The 20,428-nt window shown below is 43.4% G+C and overlaps 1 protein-coding gene across 4 annotated transcripts in view; it reads right to left on the bottom strand.

The window, feature by feature from the left end:
• The window catches only part of GATAD2A (GATA zinc finger domain containing 2A), an 85,305-nt gene that overhangs the window by 25,283 nt on the left and 39,594 nt on the right, over positions 1-20,428 (bottom strand). For all 4 annotated transcript variants that reach the window (XM_060785162.2, XM_060785161.2, XM_060785164.2 and 1 more), the window contains exons 2-3: positions 10,804-10,929; positions 9,598-9,662 (exon numbers count right to left, since the gene is read on the bottom strand). The gene's annotated coding sequence lies outside the window, so the exon portion shown is untranslated. The remainder of the gene's footprint in view (positions 1-9,597; positions 9,663-10,803; positions 10,930-20,428) is intronic.

Below are 20,428 nucleotides of genomic sequence, written 5' to 3'. Positions count from 1 at the left end.
AAGTCGCTTCTGGTGTGAAAGAATTGGCTGTCTACAAGGATGTTGCCCAGGGGACATCTGGATGCTTGATGTTTCTACCAGCCTTGTGGGAGGCTTCTCTCATGCCCCCACATGGGGGGCTGGAGCTGACAGAGGGAGCTCAACCCGCTCTCCCCAGATTTGAATTGCTGACATGTCAGCAAGTCATAATAATAATAATAATAATAATAATAATAATAATAAGTGATTCATGTCTATTTAAAAGTCCGAGCCAATATATATATATAATATTAAATACTATAACAAAAGTCTGAAAGTAAAGTTAAAAGTCATAGCTTCTAGTTGACCAAGTCTTTCATTCTATCTTACATGCTGACAGCTACAACCTCATTTAGCCACGACACAATCCAATCCCTCCTGACAGATGGCCACTCAAATTTGTTAAAACAATATTTGGAGCCATTGCCATTATGGAAGCTGGAATCGGAAATAAAACTCCAAATGTTACGCCTTATAAGACAATTTGTTTTTTTCTTTTTTTATGGGTATCCCAAATTATGAAATCCAAGTTTTAAAACTCCCACTGGAGGCCTTCTTTAATAATAATAATAATAATAATTATTATTATTATTATTATTATTTATAACTCACCCTATCTCCCCAAGGGGACTCTTTGCAAGGAAAGGAACTTCTCTCAAAGTTGGAACACCCTGAACACACAGAAATACATATATGTTTTTAACTTTGAGAGTCTATTATTATTATTATTATTATTATTATTATTATTATTATTATTATTATTATTATTATTATAGAGGTAAAGAGCTGAGTCAGTTTGCAATCCCATGACATCACTGGATCCACACATGACCTTCTCCCAGGATTCAACGGGAGAGACAAAAGCCCTTTTCCAGAAAGCCGGATTGAACCGGTTCCAGAGAGTTGTTAACACATGCAGTCCCATGCATGCATGCATGCACAGGAAAAAAAACAAAACACGCACACGAAACAGGCTGCAGTTTGCATTCCATAAGGCCCTCCTTTGCCTTAAAGGGGACAGCGTATACCTCTTTAAGGGAACGAATGGGCTTGCTTTCAGTGTTGGGAAGAAAGGATACAATAAAGCCATTACCGAGTTAGAAGGGACTCCCAAGGGTCATCTAGTCCAGCCCCATTCCTGAAATACACCCATCCAAATCTTGGTCTGAAGGCCTCCAAAGATGGAAAGTTCACTAATCTCCTAGGGTTGGATGGGACTCCAAGGGTCATCCAGTCCAACCACCTTCTGCCAAGCACGAAGCAACAACTTTGAAAGATGATACGAAGGGTCATCCCATGCAGAAATACAAGATAAAACACTCCTGAAAGATGCCCATTCAATCCTAGAGTTCAAAGGGACGCCAAAGGTCACTTAGTCCAGCCCTGTTCCACCAGGCAGAGAAATGTCACTAAAGCACTCCTGAAAGACGTCCATCTGGCCTCAGCTCCCTGCCTCCAAAGATGCAGAATCTACCAGAGAGATGTCACTAAAGCACTCCTGAAAGACGTCCATCTGGCCTCAGCTCCCTGCCTCCAAAGATGCAGAATCTACCAGAGAGATGTCACTAAAGCACTCCTGAAAGACGTCCATCTGGCCTCAGCTCCCTGCCTCCAAAGATGCAGAATCTACCAGAGAGATGTCACTAAAGCACTCCTGAAAGACATCCATCTGGCCTCGGCTCCCTGTCTCCAAAGATGCAGAATCTACCAGGATGCTAGAGTTGGAAGGGACCCCAAAGGTCATCTAGTCCAACCCCATGCCATGCAGAAAAGCACAACGACAACCATCCTGGGAGAGATGTCCATCCAAGATCAGCTAAAGTAATTAGATCCAGCAACAGAACTCAAACTGCAGAATTAATGGCTGATGGACACCATTATTATTATTGCTATTGTTATTATTATTAGGTGTGGATGTATCTTATAGCTCATTAAACTACAATTCCCAGGACTGCATGGCAGTTCAAATGGAGTCAAAGTGTATTTGTGCAATTAGATCCAGCAACAGAACTCAAACTACAGAATTAATGGCTGATGGATACCCATTATTGTTGTTGTTGTTGTTATTGTTACGTGTGGATGTATCTTATAGCTCATTAAACTACAACTCCCAGGACTGCATGGCAGTTCAAATGGAGTCAAAGTGCATGTGTGCAATTAGATCCAGCAACAGAACTCAAACTGCAGAATTAATGGCTGATGGATACCCATTATTATTATTGTTACTGTTATTATTATTATTATTATGTGTGGATGTATCCTATAGCTCATTAAACTACAACTCCCAGGACTGCATGGATGTATCCCATAGCTCATTAAACTACAACTCCCAGGACTCCACGGCAGTTCAAATGGAGTCAAAGTACGTTTGTGCAATTAGATCCAGTAACAGAACTCAAACCGCAGAATTAATGGTTGGTGGACACCCATTATTATTATTGTTGTTGTTGTTGTCATCGTCGTCGTCATCATCATCATCATATGTGGATGTATCCTATAGCTCATTAAACTACAACTCCCAGGACACCATGGCAGTTCAAATGGAGTCAAAGTGCGTTTGTGCAATTAGATCCAGCAACAGAACTCAAACTGTGGAATTAATGCATAATAGACACAAATAACAACAACAACAATAATAGCTATTAGATGTGCCCAATATCTCAGGAAACTACAATTCCCGGGACTCCATGGTAGTTCAAATGGGGTCAAACTGCATTTGTTCAATTGGATCCAACATCAGAAGTCAAACAGCAGAATTCATGGTTACTCAGCCACAAATAATAAGCTACTGCCAGAAAGGACAGAGAGTTTCATCTATGCTGACGATCGTGCCATCATCGCTGAAGCAGGGAGCTTTGAAATGGTTGAACAGAAGCTTTAGGTGCTCTTACTGCCTATTACAGAGAAAACCAGCTGATTCCTAATCCATCTCCAAGGCACAAATGTGCCTTTCACCTTATGCATCTTGTGGTTTAAGGATCTTGCCATAGATGCAGGCGTAACGTCAGGAGAGAATGCTTCTAGAACATGGCCATATAGTCCAAACAACCTACAACAACCCATCTGCCCTTGTGCTTGGCTACTCTGCTGCTGAATACACAGGTCCAGTGTGGGATACATACCACCACGTTAAAACAGTGGATGTGGCTCTTAATGAGACATGCCGCATTATCACTGGATGTCTACGACACACACCACTGGAGAAACTACACTGTTCAGCTGGTACTGTACCATCTGACATCTGTCGGGAAGCAGCATCCAATAATGAAAGGACCAAAGGATTGAAATCTCCATCCTCTGTTTGGATATCAGCCAACATGCCAACGCTGTAATGCTCAAGAAACAGCTTCCTAAGATCTACAGAGAAACTCACAGGAACACCTCAGCAAGTGAGAGTCCAAAAGTGGCAGGCTAAAGCTTAGCATCTCAATCAATGGCTAAGAGACTCCTTCCTGGGCACACAGAAGAGTAGACGACCTGGAAGGCACTGAACAGACTGCACTCTGGCACCACGAGATGCAAAGCCAACCTTAAGAAATGGGGCCACAAAGTGGAGTCCATGACATGCAAGTGTGGAGAAGAGCAAACTACAAATCACCTACTACCATGTGGCCTGACCTTCTCACAGCTACACGAGAGGCACTCGAGGGGGCCAGCTCCTGGTCAAAGGACATTTAGAAGATGCCAAGTTTTTAACTTTGTTCGTGGTTATTAAAATACATTATAACTGTACTCTCAATTTGCTTCTGACATAATAAATAAATAAATAAATAAACGGTTGATGGACATAAATTATGTATTATATCTCAGCAAACTAAAACTCCCAGGACCCCAATGCAGTTCAAATGGGGGTCAAAGTGCATTCATTCAACTAAATCAAGCATCAGAAGTCAAACTGCAGAATTAATGGTTGATGGACACAATATTATTATTATTATTATTAATAATAATAATAATAATATTTGAAACATCACAAGATGAGTCCACAGCAGACACTCTGCTGGCTGTTGTATTGGATCAAACGTCAGACACTTCCCAAGTGTCTAGGACTGTGTGATGTATTGGCGAATAATGCGTGCAGATCCCAGTAAGGTGGCGATTTGTAGCTGACAGATGGTAATCTTGTCAGTGCCGATTGTGTTTAAGTACAGGCCAAGGTCTTTAGGCACTGCACCCAGTGTGCCGATTACCACTGGGACCACCTTTACTGGTTTGTGCCAGAGTCTTTGCAGTTCAATCTTTAAATCCTCATATTGTGTCAGCTTTTCCAGTTGTTTCTCTTCAATCCTGCTGTCGCCTGGGATTGCAACATCGACAATCCATACTTTGTATTTTAACACAATTGTGAGGTCAGGAGTATTGTGCTCCAAAACTCTTGTCAGTCTGAATCCGAAAGTCCCAGAGTAGTTTGACGTGTAAATTCTCTGTAACGTTTTCCAGCTTGTGATTATTATTATTATTATTATTATTATTATTATTATTATTATTATTATGTGTAGCTACACCCAATGTCTCAGCAAACTACAACACCCAGGACTCCATGACAGGTCACATGGGGTCAAAGTGCATCTCAAACTACAGAATTAATGGTTGGTGGACACACATTATTATTATTACTACTATTACTATTATTATGTGTAGATGCACCCAATATCTCAGCAGGCTACAACTCCCAGGACTCCATAGCAGTTCAAATGGGGTCAAACTGCACCCAGTCCATCAGATCCCAGCTTCAGTTTTCTATCTTTTCTCTTCTGGGATATAATTAAAGGATGTTAAAACAGGAAAGTGCAGACCAGAATGTCTTTTGGAGGGGAAAAATCATCATTTTTGGAGATGCAAAAGGACCACAGAGTTCCTATTGCAAAAAAAGAAGGCAAAGGTGGGAGGTTTCCCAGGCCTGGGCTCTGGCCAGCAAAGGGTTAAGCCCTGCCATCTTCATGCCATTCACTGATATGTCCATTAAGGGTGTTACATAACAAAATGGCAGACCTTAACCCGTTAGGTGCCAGGCTCCCCTTCTTCCTGGCTGTCAGTCACAGAGCAGAGCTCAAAGCAGACAGAGAAGAGAGGGAAGAATAAACTGGAGAAAGGAAAGAGGACAATGATGATAATAATAGTAATAATAATAATAATAATAAGAGTTTGCAATGTGTTTTACTTGATTTAAATTGTTTTTTACATTCCATTATAATATTTGGAATCACTACTACTACTACTACTACTAGTAATAGTAATAATAATAATAATAATAATGACATTCCATTATAATATTTGGAATCACTACTACTACTACTACTACTAGTAATAATAATAATAATAATGACATTCCATTATAATATTTGGAATCACTACTACTACTACTACTACTACTAGTAATAATAATAATAATAATAATAATGACATTCCATTATAATATTTGGAGTCACTACTACTACTACTACTAGTAATAATAATAATAATAATGACATTCCATTATAATATTTGGAATCACTACTACTACTACTACTAGTAGTAGTAATAATAATAATAATAATGACATTCCATTATAATATTTGGAGTCACTACTACTACTACTACTAGTAGTAGTAATAATAGTAATAATAATAATAATGACAATGACAGTTTGCAATGTGTTTTACTTGATTTAAATTGTTTTGTACATTCCATTATATTTGGAATCACTACTACTACTACTACTAGTAGTAGTAGTAGTAATGATGATGACAGGGTTGTTGTAGGTTTTTTCAGGCTATATGGCCATGTTGTAGAGGCATTCTCTCCTGACGTTTCGCCTGCATCTATGGGAAGCATCCTCTGAGGATGCTTGCCATAGATGCAGGCGAAACGTCAGGAGAGAATGCCTCTAGAACATGGCCATACAGCCCGAAAAAACCTACAACAACCCAGTGATTCTGGCCATGAAAGCCTTCCACAATACAATAATAATGACAGTTTGCAATTTGTTTTACTTGATTTAAATTGTTTTGTACATTCCATTATAATTTTTGGAATCACTACTACTACTACTACTACTACTATTAATAATAATAATAATAATAACAACGAGAGTTTGCAATGTGTTTTACTTGATTTAAATTGTTTTGTACATTCCATTATAATTTTTGGAATCACTACTATACTACTACTACTACTACTACTAGTAATAATAATAATAATAGTAATAATAATGACAGCCAGTGCTGTGAGCCACTTTGCATCCTGAACAAGAGGTAAAAGTGGGATGTAGATGAAGACTATTATTATATGTGTTGTCGAAGGCTTTTATGGCCAGAATCACTGGGCTGCTGTGAGTTTTCCAGGCTGTCTGGCCATGTTCCAGAAACATTCTCTCCTGACGTTTCGCCCACATCTATGGCAGGCATCCTCAGAGGTTGTGAGGTCTGTTGGAAATTAGGCAAGCTCAGCAATGGACAAGAGGGATCCTCTCACCTCTGCAGGAGTCTACCATGCAACTGTGGACAAGTCTACATAGGGACCACCAAACGCAGCAACACCCAGACACAAATCAAGGAACAGAAAAGGCCCTGCAGACGCATTCAACCAGAGAAGTCAGCCATAGCACAGCACCTGATGAACCAACCTGGGCACAGCATATTATCGGAGAACACTGAAGTGCTGGACTACTCTAACAACCATCATGTCAGACGACTCAGAGAAGCCACTGAAATCCATAAGCATGTGGACAATTTCAACAGAAAGGAGGAAACCATGAAAATGAACAAAATCTGGCTACCAGTATTAAAAATCTCTAAATTCAGGACAGTAAATAAAGAACAACACTAAGAAAACAGGGGAACTCCAGATAAACTAATATCTCCCAACAAAGGATTATCCCAGGCAGGAAGCAGCCAGGCTTTGAAGCTGCAAGGCCATTCAATGCTAATCAAGGTGGTCAATTGCAAAATTCACACTTGCCTCAAGCGGACAAGAGTTCTTTCTCCCACCCTGGACATTCCACAGAGATATATATAAACTTCACTTGCCTAGACCTCACAATCTCTGAGGATGCCTACCATAGATGTGGGTGAAATGTCAGGAGAGAATGCTTTCGGAACATTACCGGACAGCTTGGAAAACTCACAGCAACCCAGTGATTCTGGCCATGAAATTAAAATAATCACTGTGTTGCCTTCGACAACACAATCTGTTTAGTGCTGTGAGGCGCTTTGTGTCTTGGTTGAGAAATAAATGTGGGATATAAAATAATAATAATAATAATAATAATAATCATCATCATCATTTTAGTACTCTGGTTTGCTTTTTGTCTTGGTTGAGAAATAAATGTGGGATACTAATAATAATAATAATAATAATTACAACAACAATATTAATAATCATCATCTTTATCATCAATAATAAACATTCACACCTAGCTCAAGCAGACAAGAGTTCTTTGTCCCATCCTGGTCATTCCACAGATATATAAACCCATTTTCCTAGTTCCAACAGACCTCACTACCTCTGAGGATGCTTGTCATAGATGCAGGCGAAATGTCAGGAGAGAATGCCTCTAGAACATGGCCATATAACCCGGGAAAAAAACCTAGAACAATCCAACAATCACCTTCATCATTTAGAATGGCTTGCCTCAGGGAAGCATGCCTCCTCCATCAATATTAAACATTTACACAAGTGATCAGCCACTGCCAGAAGGGACAGAGAGTTTCATCTACGCTGATGATTGTGCCATCACCACTCAAGCAGGGAGCTATGGAATGGCTGAACAGAAGCTCTCTGAAGCTTTAAGTGCTCTTATTGCCTATTGCAGGGAAAACCAGCTGATTCCTAACCCATCTAAAATGCAAACCTGTGCTTTTCACCTTAAGAACAGATAAGCATTTCGAGCTTTGAGGATCACCTGGGAAGGAATCCCATTGGAGCATTGCAGCACACCAAAATACCTGAGAGTTACCCTGGATTGTGCTCTGACTGACAAGAAGCACTGCTTGAAAATAAAACAGAAAGTGGATGCTAGAAATAATATCATGAGAAAGCTGACTGGCACAACCTGGGCATCACAACTAGACACAGTGACGACATCAGCCCTTGTGCTTGGCTACTCTGCTGCTGAATACGCACGCCCAGTGTGGAATACATCTTGCCACGTTAAAACAGTGGATGTGGCTCTTAATGAGACATGCCGCATTATCACAGGATGACTACGTCCTACAATTATACTGTTTAGCCGGTATTGCACTACCTGACATCTGTCAGGAAGTAGCAGCCAAAAATGAAAGGACGAAGGCAATGACATCTCCAGCCCATCATCTGTTTGGATATCAGCCAGCAAGCCAATGCCTTAAATCAAGAAATAGCTTCCTAAGATCTACAGAGATATTCACTGGAACTCATCAGCAAGCAAGAGTCCAAAAGTGGCAGGCTAAAAACCCAGAGCCTCAATCAGTGAGACCGGATGAGAAACCCACAGAAGGCTGGGCGACTTGGAAGGTGCTGAACAGACTCACTCTGGCACAACCAGATGCAGAGCCAACCTTAAGAAATGGGGCTACAAAGTGGAGACCACAACATGCAAGTGCGGAAAAGAGCAAACCACAGATCACCTACTGCAATGCAGCCTGAGCCCTGCCACATGCACAATGGAGGACCTTCTCACAGAGAAACCAGAGGCACTCCAAGTAGCCAGCTTCTGGTCAAAGGATATTTAGTGTAATGCCAAGTTTTGAACTTTGTGATTTTTCTATACATTATAACAGTATTCTCAATTCACTTCTGACACGACAAATAAATAAATAATCTGTTAGTACTGTGAGGCACTTTGTATCTTGGTCAAGAAATAAACACAGGATATTAATGTGGTGATTGGCACACTGGGTGCAGTACCTAAAGACCTTGGCCTGCACTTAAACATAATCGGCGCTGACAAAATCACCATCTGCCAGCTGCAGAAGGTCACCTTACTGGGATCTGCACGCATTATTCGCCGATACCTCACACAGTCCTAGACACTTGGGAAGTGTCCGACGTGTGATCCAATACAACAGCCAGCAGAGTGATCTTGTTTGCTGTGGACTCATCTTGTTGTGCTTCAAATAATAATAATAATAATAATAATAATAATAATAATAATAATCCTTTTAGTGCTGTGAGACGCTTTGTGTCCTGGCCGAGAAATAAATGTGGGGTTTTAGTGATAATTTTAATAATAATAATAATAATAATAATAATAATAGTTTTTCAAGTGTTTAAAATTATTCTACTTGACGTACACATAGGACCTCATCACACTAGAGAATGAATCCACTTTAAATCCGGTTGCTGTCTCCTGCAGAATTCTGGGGTTTGTAGTTTAGTGAGGCTGCTAAAGACTGCTCACTCTTAAAGGCACATCCACGCTCTGTTTACAGACCCTCAACAAGGAGGGTCCGCCATCTCCAGAATCATTGCAAGGGATCCCCAGAGGCCCTCGAATCTAGCCTCGTTTTGCGATGCAACGATTATACAACCAAAGCCCTCCCAAAAGACACCTTCCTTGACTCTGTTTGAAGACCCCCACGCCAAAGGAGAGAAAAGCCACAAACCGGAGGAAATTCCTACCTGTCCCAGATGTTCATGGGTTCTGGAGAAGGATGGTCTCGATCTTCCAGGGAGACGTAGTCCAACTGCAAGGAAACAGAAAGGAAATGGCCCATGAAAACTGCTGACAGAGTTATAGAGAGATGCCATAAATAAAGAAATAAGGTAGACTAAGATTCTCAATGAAACTGGGTTGTTGTAAGTTTTTCAGGCTGTATAGCCATGTTGTCAACTTCTGAGGATGCCTGCCATAGATGCAGGCAAAATGTCAGGAGAGAATGCTTCTGGAACATAGCCATACAGCCCAAAAAACTTACAACATCCCAGTGATTCCAGCCATGAAAGCCTTCAACATCCTCCATACACCCATACATCCTCCATGAAAACTGGATTAATGAACGGGCGGATGGATAGATAAATAAGGAAAAGCAAAGTACCCCATGAAAAGGGACAGAAATAGATAAATACTACGCAAATGACCCAGAGTTGTGTTTCCTCCTCCTCCTCTTTTCCTTGCCTTCTCTTCCTTCTCTTCTTTCCTCTTTCCCTCCTTCTCTTCTTTCATTTCCTCCTTCTCCTCTTCCTCCACCTCCTCTTCTTCTTCCCTCTTTCTCTCCCCTCCTCCTTCTTTTCCCTCCTTCTCATCCTTTTCTTTCATTTCCTCCTTCTCCTCTTCCTCCTCCTCCTTTTCCCTTCGCCTCCTCTCCTTCATCTTCTTCCCTTTCACTTCCTCCTCCTTTTCCTTTATTCTTCTCTTCCGCCACCCTATTTTCTCTCCTACTCTTCTTCCTCCTTCCGCTCCTTCTCTTCTTTCCTCTTTTCCTCCTTCTCTTTTTTCCTCCTCCCTCTTTCCCCTCCGACTACTTTTTCTCCTCCTTCCCTCTTTTCCCTCCGCCTCCTTCCTCTTTCCCTTCTTCCATCCTCTTTTTCCACCTCCTCCTCTTCCTCCCTATCCCTTCCTCCTCCCTCTTTTCCCTTGCTCCTCTTCTTCTTCTTCTTCCTCTTCCTCCTCCCTCTTTTCCAAACTCCTCTTCCTCCTTTGCTCTTCTTCCCTCCTTCCCTTCCTCTTCCTTTTGCTCCTCTTCTTCTTCCCTCTTTCCCTCTCCCTCCTCCTTCTCTTCTTCCTCTCTCTTTTCCCTCCTCCTCCTCCTCTTCCTCCTCCAGCTGCTTACAGAGAGGCAATTCCTCTCAATGCGGGAGGCTCAGCTTCCTTGCTTTCCCTCTTACCTCCTCCTCCTCCTCTTCTTCCTCCTCCTCCTCCTTCTCTTCCTCAAAAGGCTGGCGTCCAACTCCGAGAGAGAGAGTCAACTTCTTAGGAGGCGAGGCGCAGCTCCGGAGGTCCAGCTCTCCCACCTTGAAAAAGAGAGAAAAGGAAGGGACAAGGGGGGTCTTTTAAAAGATGATGCTCCAAGAGAGAGAAAAGGGACCCCAACCCAGGTGATGGAGAGAAGAAGCCAGACTGGAAGTCAGTGGGCGTTCCAGGGAGGAAAAATAAAAGAGCAGGAGGAAGAGCTGGAGATTTCAGGGGAAAGGGATTGCTTCGCTAAGGGAGCCAATAAGGGAGGCTTGGTCCTTGCCCCTCTAAGCTGGCTTTGCGCTTCCGGAGCGCCGTGGCAGGAATGACCTTAGGACTCCAGAGAGAGAGAGAAAAGGAGGGAAGGAGGAAAGAAAAGAGAGAGAGAGAAAGGACCCCATTCAAAAACCGAGGAGGAAGGCTGCAAAGGGAGAGGAGCAAAGAGTTCGGGGACGGCGATGATGCCAGGAAGTCTCAAAACCCAGATACCAAGCAAGGGTCATATACCCCAAAAGTGGGTCAATTTCTTCCCTTGTCAAACAAAAGTTGGGAATCGTTTTGTTTTCAAAGTTAACATGAGCAACCATTCTGCGGAAGTATACAGATCTTTTAAGGATTTCCCTCACTCGCTCAGCCCCCCCCCCCTTAATCGAAACACAGGAGTTGGAAGGGACCCCCAAAGGGCATCTAGTCTGCCCTCCCATAGACAAAACACACCTAAAAGATTTTCTAGGGCAGTGTTTCTCAACCTTCCTAATGCTGTGACCCCTTAATACAGTTCCTCATGTAATGACCCCTAACCAATAAATTGTTTTTGTTCCTACTTCATAACTCTCATTTTGCTACTGTTATGAATCATAATGTAAATATCTGATATGTAGGATGTATTTTCATTCACTGAACCAAATTTGGCACATTTGAATACTGGTGGGGTTGGGCAGGGATTGATTTCATCATTTGGGAGTTGTAGTTGATGGGATTTATAGTTCACCTACAATCAAAGAGCATTCTGAACTCCACCAATGATGGAATTGAACCAAACTTGGAACTCCCATGACCAACAGAAAATACTGGAAGGGTTTGGTGGGCGTTGGCCTTGAGTTCTGGAGTTGTAGTTCACCTACATCCAGAGAGCGCTGTGGACTCAAATAATGATGGATCTGGACCAAACTTGGCACAAATACTCAATATGCCCAAATGTGAACACTCATGGAATTTGGGGAAAATAGACCTTGACATTTGGGAGTTGTCGTTTCTGGGATTTATAGTTCACCTACAATCAAAGAACATTCTGAATGATAGAATTGGGCCAAACTTCTCACACAGAACCCCCATGCCTTGGACTCATTGGTATGAGCCTCCCTCCAGCCTCGCACACTCGCCCTCGCCTGCACATGCGCACCACACTGCCATGCGCCGAACACACCTACTCTCCTCTCCATGCTTAGAGTCTCAGAAACAGCCTTCCCATTGGCTGAGAGGCCAGCTGAGAGACTGACTAATCACAGCAGGAGGAGGGCCTTTGGTGGGAGGATTCACTATCTGTAGGACAGTCGGAGAGATCTTCACCCTTCTCTGTCAAAGAGGTTCCTAAGACCATCAAAAATCTATGTTTCCTGATAGTCTTTGACAACCCCTCTGAAATCCCCTTGTGACCCCTCAGGGGTCCCGACCCCAAGGTTGAGAAACACTGCTCTACAGAGCGATAAGCCAGGGTATAAATATAATAATAATAATAATAACAACAACAACAACAACAATAATAAGTTTGAAATCTTGAGTAGAGAAGGCTCAAGACCTTGGAAAACTACAACTCCTTGGATCCCATGGCCTTGAGTCATGGAACTTAAAAGCAATGCCAAGCTTCATTCATTCCATGATGGTCTATATCCATAGCCATAAAAGATATATACTACATCTTAAAAATGATTTGGGACATGGAGCAGTTTCGGTATACACTCTGGAAGCTAAAGGTGCCACTCTCTCAGCCAATTTTGGAGGGCTTTGCAACATATACTCTTAACTTCACTCCAATATTTATTTTATTTGTCGTGTCAGGAGCAAGTCGCTTCTGGTGTGAGAGAATTGGCTATCTGCAAGGACGTTGCCCAGGGGACGCCTGGATGATTTGATGCTTTTATCATCCTTGTGGGATGCTTCTCTCATGTCCCCGCATGAGGAGCTGGAGCTGATAGAGGGAGCTCATCCGCCTCTCCCTGGATTTGAACCTGCGACCTGTCGGTCTTCAGTCCTGCCGGCACAAGGGTTTAACCCACTGTGCCACCGGGGGCTCCTTTAAAAGAACACATACTCGGCTTTGGCTCCCAAAGAAGAACACATCATATATCTATCTATCTACATAATAAAAGTGAAAATATGTATGTGTGTATGTAGCTGGAGTGTCCACTTCCATAGACAAGTTCTTGCCTCCACAAACAGCTACAGCTCCCAGTACTCAGAAGACCCCAAAGGCCCTCCCTTCAATGGCATTACAAGTTATAGCGAGCATGAACATGTCCAAGAGCCCTGCCAATGTCCTCCACCAACACCATACTGCCCATCACCCAAGTGAAGGCTTTCATACAGGGACAATTTCATCCTAGATTTTCTGTCTTTCCTCTACCACAGACATCCCAGTGTTTCTTACTCTCTCAACTGGTGTGGAATTTGCATGATCCCACCCACTGTTTCTTCTTTAACCCTTTCCTACTCTTTTCTATGGCACACAGCAAGCAGAGGAATTGATCACCAACTGAACATACTAGAGAGGTTTGGGGAGAATTCACCATGATTTACAGGAGTTGTAGATACGGGGATGTATAGTTCACCTGCAATCTAAGAGCACTCTGAACACCAGCAATGATGAACCTGGAACTAATTTGGCACACAGAACACTCATGACCAACAAAACATACTAGAGGTCTTTGGAGAGATTTAGAGGAGTTGTAGTTCACCTACAGCCAGAGCGCACTATGAAACCAAACAAGGATGGATCTGGTGTAGTTTACCCTACAGTCAGAGAGCACACTGGAGCCCACCCATGATGCATCTAGAACAAACTTGCCCAACATAACAAACTTTAAGTACTAATGGAGTTTTTCGGGGTTAACCTGACATTGAGTTGTAGTTCAACCACAACTTTATGCATTTTGTACAATTAAAAATGGATGTTTTCAAATAACCCGGTACCGGGCAATGCTGGGTACCCAACCTAGTAATAAATAATAATAAAACTTTATTTATATCCTGTCAGCATCTCCCCGAAGGGACTCGGGGCGGTTCACAAAAACACTCCAAAGTGCAACACACATAAAATACACAAATACATAAGTATACAAAATAATGACAGTATAACTTCATATGAACGCTAATATGAACGCCTGCGGTTATAAAATAGGCTGTCTTCAAGTATCAATCCAAAGTGCTGGATTGAAGCAAATCACTAAGACTTCAAGTTTAATAATTAAAAATTTAATCATGGTCGAAGGCCTGTTTAAAGAGTCATGTTTTCAGATTTGACCGAAAAGCTTGAAGAGTGGGGGCTAACCTAAGTTCTCTATGGAGCGAATTCCAAAGCAGGGGAGCCACCACCGAGAAGGTCCTCTATCTTGTCCACACTAATCCCACTTGAGATGGAGGCGGACTGAGAGGAGCACCCCCCCCCCCCCCGGCAGATCTCACAATCCGCAACAGATCATAGAAAGAGATGCAGTCTCGAAGGTAGGTTGGACCTGAAGGGTACAGGGCAGTGGTTCTCAACCTGGGGGCCACGACCCCTAGATGGGTCGATCGCCAATGTGAGAGGGGTTGCATGGCTGCCTCCTCTGCCTCCCCAGAATGGCTACCGAGGCCCCTCTGCCAGCCAAACAACGATCCAGCACCCCCACCCACGCTGCTTCCTTCTCTATCTTTCCTCCTCTGGGTTGGTTCGGAGGGGCTCTTTTTCTTCCTGTGGCAGACTGGGGAGGTGCTTGGAGGAAGAAGTGAAGCAAAGGGGCCGGCAAAGGGGTGAGCCAGTGAAGTCAGGGAGGTGCCAGGAGGTGATCTTCCAGGCCCAGTCCACATGGAAGATGCCCTTGCCCCCAAACTCCTGCAGGTACTGGCCCGTCTCCACCTCTGCCGGGAAGTTCTCCTGGAATAAGACCAGGCTCATGTACTTCACATCCGCTGGAAGGAGGAGAAGAAGGAGCTGAGAAGAGAGAGGAGAGAAGAGGCCGTCCTCTCCTCTCTCTGCATTTTGAATTGGGTCCAGAAACTTGTCGGCAGCCAGTGGAGCTGCTTCAATAGGGGCATGGTATGCTCCCTATAGCTACCTCACTTAGAAACCTGGCTGCTGATCTTTGCACTAACTGCAGTTTCTGATCCATCTTCAAAGGTAGCCCCACGCAAAGTACGTTGCAGTAGTCTATTCTGGATGTAACTAAGGTATGCACCACCGTGGCCAAGTCAGGCTTTTTGAGGGATGGTTGCTACTGTCACACAAGTTTTAACTGTGCGAAGGCCCTCCCAGTCACTACTGACACCAGCGATGAATCCAGGAGGACCCCCGGACTGTGTCCGCAGGGGGAGTGTAACCACACTGAGCACAGGTTGCCACCCTATTTCCTGATTGGCCTCACGACTGACCAGGAGGACCTCTGTCTTGTCTGGATTTAGCCTCAGCTTGTTGGCCCCCATCCAGTCCATCATGGCTGCCAGGCACTGGTCCAGGATCCAGGAAGCTTCCTTGGAATGAGGTGGAAAAGACTTGTAGAGTTGTGTGTCATCTGCATCGAGATGGCACCCAACTCCAAAACTCCAGATGACCTCACCCAGCAGTTTCAAGTAGATATTGAAAAGCATGGGGGATAGAAAAGACCTTTGCAGGATCCCACAGGTCAATGGCCAGGGATCTGTGCAGTTGTCCCCCAGCATCACCTTCTGGGAACGTTCCTCCAGGAAGAAGCAGAGCCACTGCAGAGCAGGTCTCACAAGACCCTTTCCAGAGAGCCAACCCAGAAAGATACCATGGTCAATGGTACCAAAAGCCGCTGAAAGGTCCAGGAAAACCAGCAGGGACACACTCCCCCATCTAGCTCTCTACGGAGGTCATCCACCAAGGTGACCAAAGCTGTCTCCAGGCCTAAAACCAGACTGCGAGGGATCTAGATAATTGGTTTCATCCAAGAATTACCTGGAGTTGAGAAGCAATCACTCACTCTAGAACCGTGCCCAAGAAAGGGAGATTTGAAATAGGCTGGTAGTTATTTAGTACAGAGGAGTCTGGAGCTTTGGCTCCCAAAGAAGAACATGTATTCTCGTTTCACTCCTAAAGAAGAACATATACTCTACTTTGGCACACATAGAAGCAGAAAGGCTTCTGAGCATTTCCAACAATGGTATAGATAGATCTGAATCCCAATCAATTTCCAATGGAAAAGAAGACATTTCCCTGCCCCCCCTTCCTTTTCCTTTCCAGGCCTAGTGGAGGCCTTAAAATGGTCACCACAACACTAGGGCTTGGCTCCGGCCCAAGGCTTCTTAATATAGCCAAAAGCCACACCTCGGCTCTTTTTCATACACACAGAAGAAGGAAGGAAGGAAGGAAGGAAGGAAGGAAGGAAGGGAGGACAGACAGGGGAAAGAAATCCTTTTATTCCCAACGCCTCCGACCCAGAGCTGGGGATGTTTAGCTTGAGAAGGGGACATGATGCGAGCCAGATTGGCACCACTTGGCCCAATGGGATGGGATTTGTAGTTTGGTGAGGCAGAGAAGGTGAAGAGCTTGCCAAACTACAGCTCCCAGGATCCCATCACATTTAGTGACGGCGGTAGAAGTGTTGCCAATTCGTACTTTACAAGTGCGATAAACGTTGGAAACTTTAAAACTTAAGAGAGCATTGCCATAATTAAAGTCAACCTGATATTACATAATAATAATAATAATAATAATAATAAAAAATGCCAAGGGCAAACATATGACGAAGAAACATGGTCAAGAAAGCCTTAAAGAGCATCGTTGTAAGTCAAAGTCAACCTGATATTATATAATAATATTAATATAAGACAAGGGGAAAACCTATAATGAAGAAACATGGTCAAGAAAGCCTTAAAGAGCATCATCGTAAGTCAAAGTCAACCTGATATTATATAATAATAATAACAATAATAATAATATAAGACAAGGGGAAAACCTATAATGAAGAAACATGTTCAAGAAAGCTTTCAAAAGCATCACCCCAAGTCAAAGTCAATCTGATATACTACTACTACTACTACTAATAATAATAATAATAAGTCAAGGGCAAACCTATAACAAAGCAACATGGTCAATAAAGTCTTAAAGAGCATCACCAGAAGTCAAAGTCAACATGATATAATAATAATAATAATAATAATAATAATAATAATAATAATAATAGCAGCAGCCCGGGGCAAACCTATAACGAAGAAACATGGTCAAGAAACCCCTAAAAGAGAATTTGAATTAAAAGTTAAAAGTCAACAACAACCTATAATGAAGAAATGTGGCCAAGGACAAACCTATGATGAAGAAAAATAGTTAAGATAGACTTAAAGAGCATCACCATAAGTCAAAAGCCAGCTTGAAGATATATAATAACAACCAAAACTTTAAAGCAAGTAGTTTTTAAACTTCATTTGGGACCAGAAATGTCTTGGATATTGGATATCAGAATATCTGTATTTGCATTATATGCAAATTGTGAGATCACTTGGAGACCAGACCCAAGACTCAGCCCAAAATAACAACAACAACAACAACAACAACAACAACACATCTCGTGTTCCTCTCTTAAACAAGACTCAAAGCATATTACAATATGTTGCCGAAAGCTTTCATGGCTGGAATTATTGAGTTGCTGTGAATTTTCCGGGCTATCTGGCCATGTTCCAGAAGCATCCTCTCCTGCCATTTTGCCCACATCTATAGCAGGCATCCTCAAAGCTTGTGAAGTCTGCTGGAAACTAGGCAAGTGAGGTATATATATCTGCGGAATAATGTCCATGGTGGGAGAAAGAACTCCCAACTCCTTTCAACAGAAAGAAGGAAACCATAAAATTAACACAATCTGGCTACCACTATTTAAAAAACTCTAAAGTCAGGACAATAAATAAAGAGCAACACTCAGAAAACAGGGAAATTCCAGACAGGAAACTACCAGGGCCAACAAAGGATTCCCTCAGGCAGGAAGCAGCCAGGCTTTGAAGCTGCAAGGCCATTCAATGCTAAGCAAGGTGGCCAATTGCAACATTAAGACTTGCCTCAAGCAGACAAGACATTCCACAGATATATAAACCCCACTTGCCTAGTTTCCAACAGACCTCACAACCTCTGAGGATGCCTAAACATAGATGTGGGCAAAGCGTCAGGAGAGAATGCTTCTGGAACATGGCCAGACAGCCTGGAAAACTCAGAGCAACTCATCTTACAATATTAAGGGCCATTGGTATTTCACGCATGTAAGGTGTATATGAAATATGAATGGATCTAAATGTTGTAAGAATATGAAGGTCATTGAAGACCAACTATTCTAAACAATGCATGAAGCCGACATTTGTTAACATTTAACCATTGGAAAACCAAGGCGTCACTCTCTCAGCTGCAAAATAATTCAGATTCTGGAGGATTGCAGATCCTCAACCCAATAGTCTATAAAGCCCTGGCAAAATTCAATCAAAATTCTAGAAGATTCATACAAGAATGCAATGTTTCTGCCTCGAGGACAAACCGATTCATCCGCTTAGAAGTCCAGTTTTATCAAACGCACAGAAAGGAATCTGGAATTTCAGGTCTATAAATATATGTGACACATTTGGGATTGAGACGGCGAGGCGAGAGGGAAACAGGATTGAAAAGGCACCCAGAGTGACAATTATATATTACTAACCCAGGCCCATGGACGCCCACAATGTGGCAAGAACCTGTTAACCCTGACTCAGATCGCTGGTTTACTTAATTTGTGGATGGGAATACATTTATTTGGGACTTTTAGGGTACTGCCATATGTTTCCACCTCCCAAAAAACCAAACTGAACACAAAGCAAACTATAAATCCCATTGGATGGAGCCACGGCAGTTAAAATGGGGTCGAGCGGCATTCATTCTACAAGTGCTCACGTTTCCATTCCCTTCGAGCACAAAAGGTGAATTACAACCAACGCAGGGTATATTTGAGTGGATCAGACGTTTAAGTAGCATCTTTTTTTGCCTAGCAATTCAGATCCAGGAGTCGTCTGGAGCAGCCAAACGGTTTTATTATTATTGTATGATTGTTTTTGAATACAGATGTTAAAACAGCAAAGGGAAGTATGATGAGGTTAGCTCCCCCCGTATTTGGGATGTTGGCCAAACGCTGATGCAACATCATGGCATGACGACGCAATCCTTCCTCTCCTCCTTGCCCACTCCTACTACCAGTGGTAGCCAAAGGAAGGCCTCGCCCGCCCGGGACACCAAACCCATTAGAAAGAATCACAGAAAGGATCTCCCAAAGACCACCTAGACCACAGAAAGGGTCCCCCAAAGGAGCTAAACCACAGAAAGGGTCCCCTAAAGGCCATCTAGACCACAGAAAGGATCCTCGAAAGGCCACCTAGACCACAGAAAGGGTCCCCCAAAGGCCCTAGACCACAGAAAGGGTCCCCAAAGGACATAAACCACAGAAAGGGTCCCCTAAAGGCCATCTAGACTACAGAAAGGATCCTCGAAAGGCCACCTAGACCACAGAAAGGGTCCCCCAAAGGCCCTAGACCACAGAAAGGGTCCCCAAAGGACATAAACCACAGAAAGGGTCCCCTAAAGGCCATCTAGACTACAGAAAGGATCCTCGAAAGGCCACCTAGACCACAGAAAGGGTCCCCCCAAAGGCCCTAGACCACAGAAAGGGTCCCCCAAAGGGCCTAAACCACAGAAAGGGTCCCCTAAAGGCCATCTAGACCATAGAAAGGGACTCCCAAAGGCCACCTAGACCACAGAAAGGGTCCCCCAAAGGCCCTGGACCACAGAAATGGTCCCATAAAGGTCATCTAGACCACATAAAGGGTCCCCCAAAGGGCCTAAACCACAGAAAGGGTCCCTAAAGGCCATCTAGACCACAGAAAGGGACCCCCAAAGGCCACCTAGACCACAGAAAGGATCCTCGAAAGGCCACCTAGACCACAGAAAGGATCCCCAAAGGCCCTAGACCACAGAAAGGGTCCCCCAAAGACCACCTAGATCACAGAAAGGGTCCCCAAAGGACATAAACCACAGAAAGGGTCCCCTAAAGGCCATCTAGACTACAGAAAGGATCCTCAAAAGGCCACCTAGACCACAGAAAAGGTCCCCCAAAGGCCCAAACCACAGAAAGGGTCCCCCAAAGGGCCTAAACCACAGAAAAGGTCCCCTAAAGGCCACCTAGACCACAGAAAGGGACTCCCAAAGGCCACCTAGACCACAGAAAGGGTCCCCCAAAGGCCCTAGACCACAGAAATGTTCCCCTAAAGGCCATCTAGACCACAGAAAGGGTCCCCCAAAGGGCCTAAACCACAGAAAGGGTCCCTAAAGGCCATCTAGAC

This window comes from Anolis sagrei, chromosome X (assembly GCF_037176765.1).
Source record: "Anolis sagrei isolate rAnoSag1 chromosome X, rAnoSag1.mat, whole genome shotgun sequence".
In the NCBI taxonomy this organism is placed as follows: domain Eukaryota; kingdom Metazoa; phylum Chordata; class Lepidosauria; order Squamata; family Dactyloidae; genus Anolis; species Anolis sagrei.
The sequence above is the reverse complement of the archived record's forward strand: the minus strand, read 5'-3'. Positions and strand labels throughout refer to the sequence as shown.